Consider the following 6,675-nt stretch of genomic DNA (forward strand, 5'->3'; position numbering starts at 1 on the left):
TCTTTTCTCCATTATATATTCTTGCCTCTTTTATCAAAGATAAGGTGACCATATATGCTTGGGTTTATCTCTGGGCTATCTATCCTGTTCCACTAATCTATATTTCTGTTTTTGTGCCAGTACCATACTGTCATGATTACTGTAGCTTTGTAGTATAGACTGAAGTCCAGGAGCCTGATTCCTCCAGCTCCGTTTTTCTTTCTCAAGATTACTTTGGCCATTGGAGTCTTTTGTGTTTTCATATAAACTGTGAAATTTTTTGTTCTAGTTCTGTAAAAAATGCCATTGGTAATTTGATAGGGATTGCATTGAATCTGTAGATTGCTTTGGGTAGTATAGTCATTTTCACAATATTGATTCTTCCAATCCAAGAACATGGTATATCTCTCCATCTGTTGGTATCATCTTTGATTTCTTTCATCAGTGTCTTATAGTTTTCTGCATAAAGGTTTTTTGTCTCCCTAGGTAGGTTTCTTCCTACGTATTTTATTCTTTTTGTTGCAGTGGTAAATGGGAGTGTTTCCTTAATTTCTCTTTCAGATTTTTCATCCTTAAAGTATAAGAATGCAAGAGATTTCTGTGCATTAATTTTGTATCCTGCTACTTTACCAAATTCATTGATTAGCTCTAGTAATTTTCTGGTGGCATCTTTAGGATTCTTTATGTATAGTATCATGTCATCTACAAACAGTGACAGTTTTACTTCTTTTCCAATTTGAATTCCCTTTATTTCTTTTTCTTCTCTGATTGCTGTGGCTAGGACTTCCAAAACAGTGTTGAATAATAGTGGCTAGAGTGGACATCCTTGCCTTGTTCCTAATCTTAGAGGAAATGGTTTCAGTTTTCCACCATTGAGAATGGTGTTTGCTGTGCGTTGGTTGTATGCGGCCTTTATTATGTTGAGGTAGGTCCCTCTGTGCCCGCTTTCTGGAGAGTATTTATCAAAAATGGGTGTTGAATTTTGTCAAAAGCTTTTTCTGCATCAATTAAGATGATCATATGGTTTTTATTCTTCAATTTGTTAATATGGTGTATCACATTGATTTGCATATATTGAAGAATCCTTGCATCCTTGGGATAAATCCCACTTGATCATGGTGTATGATCCTTTTAATGTGTTGTTGGATTCTGTTTGCTAGTATTTTGTTGAGGATTTTTGCATCTATATTCATCAGTGATATTGTTCTGTAATTTTCTTTTTTTGTAGTATCTTTGGTTTTGGTATCAGGGTGATGGTGGCCTCATAGAATGAGTTTGGGAGTGTTCCTTCCTCTGCAATTTTTTGGAAGACTTTGAGAAGGATGGGTGTTAGCTCTTCTCTAAATATTTGATAGAATTCATCTGTGAAGCCATCTGGTCCTGGACTTTTGTTTGTTGGAAGATTTTTAATCACAGTTTCAATTTCATTATTTGTGATTGGTCTGTTCTTATATTCTATTTCTTCCTGGTTTAGTCTTGGAAGGTTATACCTTTCTAAGAATTAGTCCATTTCTTCCAGGTTGTCCATTTTATTGGCATAGAGTTGCTTGTAGTAGTCTCTTACGATGCTTTGTATTTCTGCAGTGTCTGTCATAACTTCTCCTTTTTCATGTCTAATTTTATTGATTTGAGTCCTCTCCTTCTTTTTCTTGATGAGTCTGGTTAATGGTTTATCAATTTTGTTTATCATCTTCTCAAAGAACCAGCTTTTAGTTTTATTGATCTTTGCTATTGTCTTCTTTGTTTCTATTTCACTTATTTCTGCTCTGATCTTTATGATTTCTTTCCTTCTACTAACTTTGGGTTTTGTTTGTTCTTCTTTCTCTAGTTCCTTTAGGTGTAAGGTTAGATTGTTTATTTGAGATTTTTCTTGTTTCTTGAGGTAGGCTTGTATTGCTATAAACTTCCCTCTTAGAACTGCTTTTGCGGCATACCATAGGTTTTGGATTGTTGTGTTTTCATTGTAATTTGTCTCTAGGCATTTTTTGATTTCCTCTTTGATTTCTTCAGTGATCTCTTGGTTATTTAGTAACATATTGTTTAGCCTCCATGTGTTTGTGTGGTTTACGTTTCTTTCCCCTGTAATTGATTTCTAATCTCATAGCAATGTGGTCAGAAAAGATGCTTGATATGATTTCAATTTTCTTCAATTTACTGAGGCTTGCTTTGTGACCCAACATGTGATCTATCCTGGAGAATGTTCAATGTGCCCTTGAGAAGAAAGTGTAATCTGCTCTTTTTGGATGTAACATCCTATAAATATCAATTAAATCTATCCGGTCGATTGTGTCATTTAAAGCCTGTGTTTCCTTATTAATTTTCTGTTTGGATGATCTGTCCATTGGTGTAAGTGAGGTGTTAAAATCCCCCACTATTATTGTGTTACTGTCGATTTCCTCTTTTATAGTTGTTAGCAGTTGCCTTATGTATTGAGGTGTTCCTATGTTGGGTGCATAAATATTTATAATTGTTATATCTTCTTCTTGGAATGATCCCTTGATCATTATGTAGTGTCCTTCCTTGTCTCTTGTAACATTCTTTACTTTAAAGTCTATTTTATCTGATATGAGTATTGCTACTCCAGCTTTCTTTTGATTTCCATTTGTATGAAGTATCTATTTCCTACCCCTCATTTCAGTCGTATGTGTCCCTAGGTCGGAAGTGGGTCTCTTGTAGACAGCATATATATGGGTCTTGTTTCTGTATCCATTCAGCAAGCCTGTATCTTTTGGTTGGAACGTTTAATCCATTTACATTTAAGGTAATTACCGATATGTATGTTCCTATTGCCATTTTCTTAATTGTTTTGGGTTTGTTTTTGTAGGTCCTTTTCTTCTCTTGTGTTTCCCACTTAGAGAAGTTCCTTTAACATTTGTTGTAGAGCTGGTTTGGTGGTGCTGAATTCTCTTAGCTTTTGCTTGTCTGTAAAGCTTTTGTTTTCTCCATCAAATCTGAATGAGATCCTTGCCGGGTAGAGTAATCTTGGTTGTAAGTTCTTCCCTTTCATCACTTTAAATATATCATGCCACTCCCTTCTGGCTTGTAGAGTTTCTGCTGAGAAATCAGCTGTTAACCTTATGGGAGTTCCCTTGTATGTTATTTGCCGTTTTTCCCTTGTTGCTTTCAACAATTTTTCTTTGTCTTTAATTTTTGTCAGTTTGATTACTATATGTCTCAGTGTGTTTCTCCTTGGCTTTATCCTGCCTGGGACTCTCTGCACTTCCTGGACTTGTGTGGTTATTTCCTTTCCCATGTTAGGGAATTTTTCAACTATAATCTCTTCATATATTTTCTCGGGTCCTTTCTCTCTCTCTTCTCCTTCTGGGACCCCTATAATGCGAATGTTCGCACATTTAATGTTGTCCCAGAGGTCTCTTAGGGTGTCTTCATTTCTTTTCATTCTTTTTTCTTTATTCTGTTCCATGGCAGTGAATTACACCATTATGTCTTCCAGGTCACTTATCCATTCTTCTCCCTCAGTTATTCTGGTATTGATTCCTTCTAGTGTAGTTTTCATTTCAGTTATTGTTTTGTTCATCTCTGTTTGTTTGTTCTTTAATTCTTCTAGGTCTTTGTTAAACATTTCTTGCATCTTCTCCATCTTTGCCTCCATTCTTTTTCCGAGGTCCTGGATCATCTTCACTATCATTATCCTGAATTCTTTTTCTGGAAGGTTGCCTATCTCCACTTCATTTAGTTGTTTTTCTTGGGTTTTATCTTGTTCCTTCATCTGGTACATAGCCTTCTGCCTTTTCATCTTGTCTTTCTTTCTGTGAATGTGGTTTTTTCCCCACAGGCTGCAGGATTGTAGTTCTTCTTGCTTCTGCTGTCCACCCTCTGGTGTATGAGGCTATCTCTAATTAATTCTTTTTTCAGCTGGATTTTGAGACTGCAGTCTGCTTTCATATATCTATCTGGACTAAGAAAAACTACACAGGTATGTTATAAGGATCCCATTAGGGTTAGCCATAATTTGAAAGTTATTTCTAATATTAGTTCCTAATATTATGGTGGAAATTTTTATTTATTTTTTTTGAAGTAATTTTTCAAATAAAATCAACATAAATAAAGTTCATATTAAATAAAAGACAATCTTCTAGGTCAAAACACTGCTTTATCCTTCCATCTTGCCAGACACTATTCTTCAGAATGTTGGTAACTGGGTAGAGCTACTGAGAGATGTAATATTTGAGAAAGGACACTTCTTGGAGTGGGACTTTTGAAGACAGCTGATGTGGACTCTGGAAGTTCACTGAGCATCTAAAGGAGTGCTTGGCATCTACTCCTTCAGAGCTGGGAAAATGCAGGCAGGTCCAGAGCCTCCAGTCAAGGACTAGCAGTTATTCTCTTGTCTATATTTACCCAGAAACCAGCCTTCCAACACACACCTGACAGGTAATTGGAGATATATCTATTGCTGAAGCAGTACAATGCCAGTATAATTGGCCAAATAAGAATTTTTCCATTAAGTATTTTTGGGTACAACCAGCTTTATCAAAAGCATAAGATACCCTTGGAATTTGAAGCTTTTACCCTTGAAGTTTCAGCTTTTTGCAAGTACAGAATGTCCAAGGTCATGGGTTCATTATTTTGCTAAAGGAAAAACTGGGTGCAGTGGCATTGTGAGGATGGTGTGCATGAGAGAAGCACTTGAGCACTAGATCCTGCTAGCCACCGGGCATCCACATTATAGTGTGGCTTACCAATCAATGTCCTTCACCAGTGTCAAGGTTCTGCTGGATTTTTAAACTACCTATCATATGCTCTATACTCCAGGGAGTAGAAAAATACAAACATATAAGACATTCTCTTTGCCATCAAAGAATATTTATTTTCATTAGACAGACAAGATGGAGTTAATAAGATGGCCAACAACACCCAAGATAACATGGCTAAGAGCTGAAGGAGTTCTATAAGAAAATGCCGGAAAGTCAAGGGACCTGTGAGTAGTTACAGAGGAGCAAGGTTTTGAATCCCATCCTGAAAAACAATATAGAATTGGGGCAGATGGGAAAGGAAGGGGGGGTGGGGGAGGATTCCAGAAAAAGGGGAAGTTGGAATAGGAAGATAGTACCAGTTAAAGGAACTAATTTAGAATGTGTATGGTGTAGAGGACAGAAAAAAAAAAAATGCCTTTGGTGGCAGAGTTAATAAAAAGCAAAATTTTTCATAGGAGAAAAGAGGAAAATAGCATTGAGTGGCTTCGTGTTATGCCAGACATTTTTACATCATTATTCCACATAATCTTTTTTTTTTAAGATAAATCTACATGAAGAAAAGATCACTATCATCCCCATTTCACAGATGAATATGCAAATGAGACTCAAAGAGTAAGGTAACTTGACCAGCTGGGATTTACAGCCAAGTCTTCTGACTCTCAACTTTTCTGACGATAAGCAGTACTTTTTCTAATTGCACCTCATGGAGAAGGCAAGACTTGAGCTAGTCCCCCCAAAACAGGTACATATTTGAAATACTAGTTATTAAACTACTGAGTGGCAGGAACCCATTGCCCAGCATCTAGTAGATGCTAAATAAATATTCATTAGATGAGTGAATAAATTAATAAATACATAAACAGAGAACACATTCTGGGAAAGGAAATGGTTTAAATAGACAATAAGGAGAAATTATATAACTTTTTATGAGAATTATGAGGAATTCAGACTGTTATATTGGGCTATGTTTTGAAAGATCCAGGAGATCAAGCTGAAGAACTGGACTTTATTCAATGAAGAATGCAGGTTGCAAAACGGAATTTTTTTTTAATGGAGCTACAGAGGAAAGGGGGTATTTTAAATAATGGTTGTTGGTTTGTTACTGAGTCCAAGCTCGTTCTGCTCGCCGCACGAGAGGCCAGTAAATCGGGAGATGAGGTGTTGAGGCAAGGAATACAGCTTTATTTGGAAAGCCCGCAGACCAAGAAAATGGCAGACTAGTATCTCCAAAAAACCATCTTATCGGGATTTGATGTCAATTTTTTTTATAGAACAGAGACGGGGAGGAGATGAGGAAGCAAAGTAAAAAGGGCATAAGATTTGCAAATGTCCCCTGGAATGGCCAGCCTCGGGGAGGGGATGTGTTAATTTCTTCTTTCTTGCAGCCATCCACAGGTGGACAGGGTCAGGATGCTTCCCTGAACAAAGGCACGTTGGTTTAACATTCAGGCAGAGGGGCAGGGTTCCCCTGAGGCAGGCCATTATGTATAGACAGTATCCTTTTAGTGAACAAAAGCAGTGGAAAGCAAAGGTTAAAGTAAAAGAAACAGATCCAACATGTAGTCAGATTTGGTTCTTCCCTGTTACAGGTTCACAACCTCAGGAGTTCCCTGGGTGAAATTTGAAACTGGCTCCCACACACGGAAAGCAAGGAGAGACTGAAGAAAGGCAGATCACTCCAGACTGGTAGGTGGCAGATTTGATAAGCAAGGGAACTTACATACGAGGCTTGTCTTGGGTGACCGCAAGGTGAGTAGATCTCTGCACCTGCCCCCAGAACCTTGTTTATACAAAGATCTTAACTGGGTTCAGTCAAAGTCACGTATCCAGTCCACGTGATCTCAACAACACAGGCTCTCTCAAGGCTGCATCCTTGAAAATGTCTCCAGCAGTGGGAACGGTGGGCAGAACATGCATTCCAGGGACAGGGGAGGAGTGAGGAGCCTCTGATTGCCTGGGTCCAGTTAACGGGTCAACC

The sequence above is a fragment of the Eubalaena glacialis genome, chromosome 10 (genome assembly GCF_028564815.1).
Source record: "Eubalaena glacialis isolate mEubGla1 chromosome 10, mEubGla1.1.hap2.+ XY, whole genome shotgun sequence".
NCBI lineage: Eukaryota > Metazoa > Chordata > Mammalia > Artiodactyla > Balaenidae > Eubalaena > Eubalaena glacialis.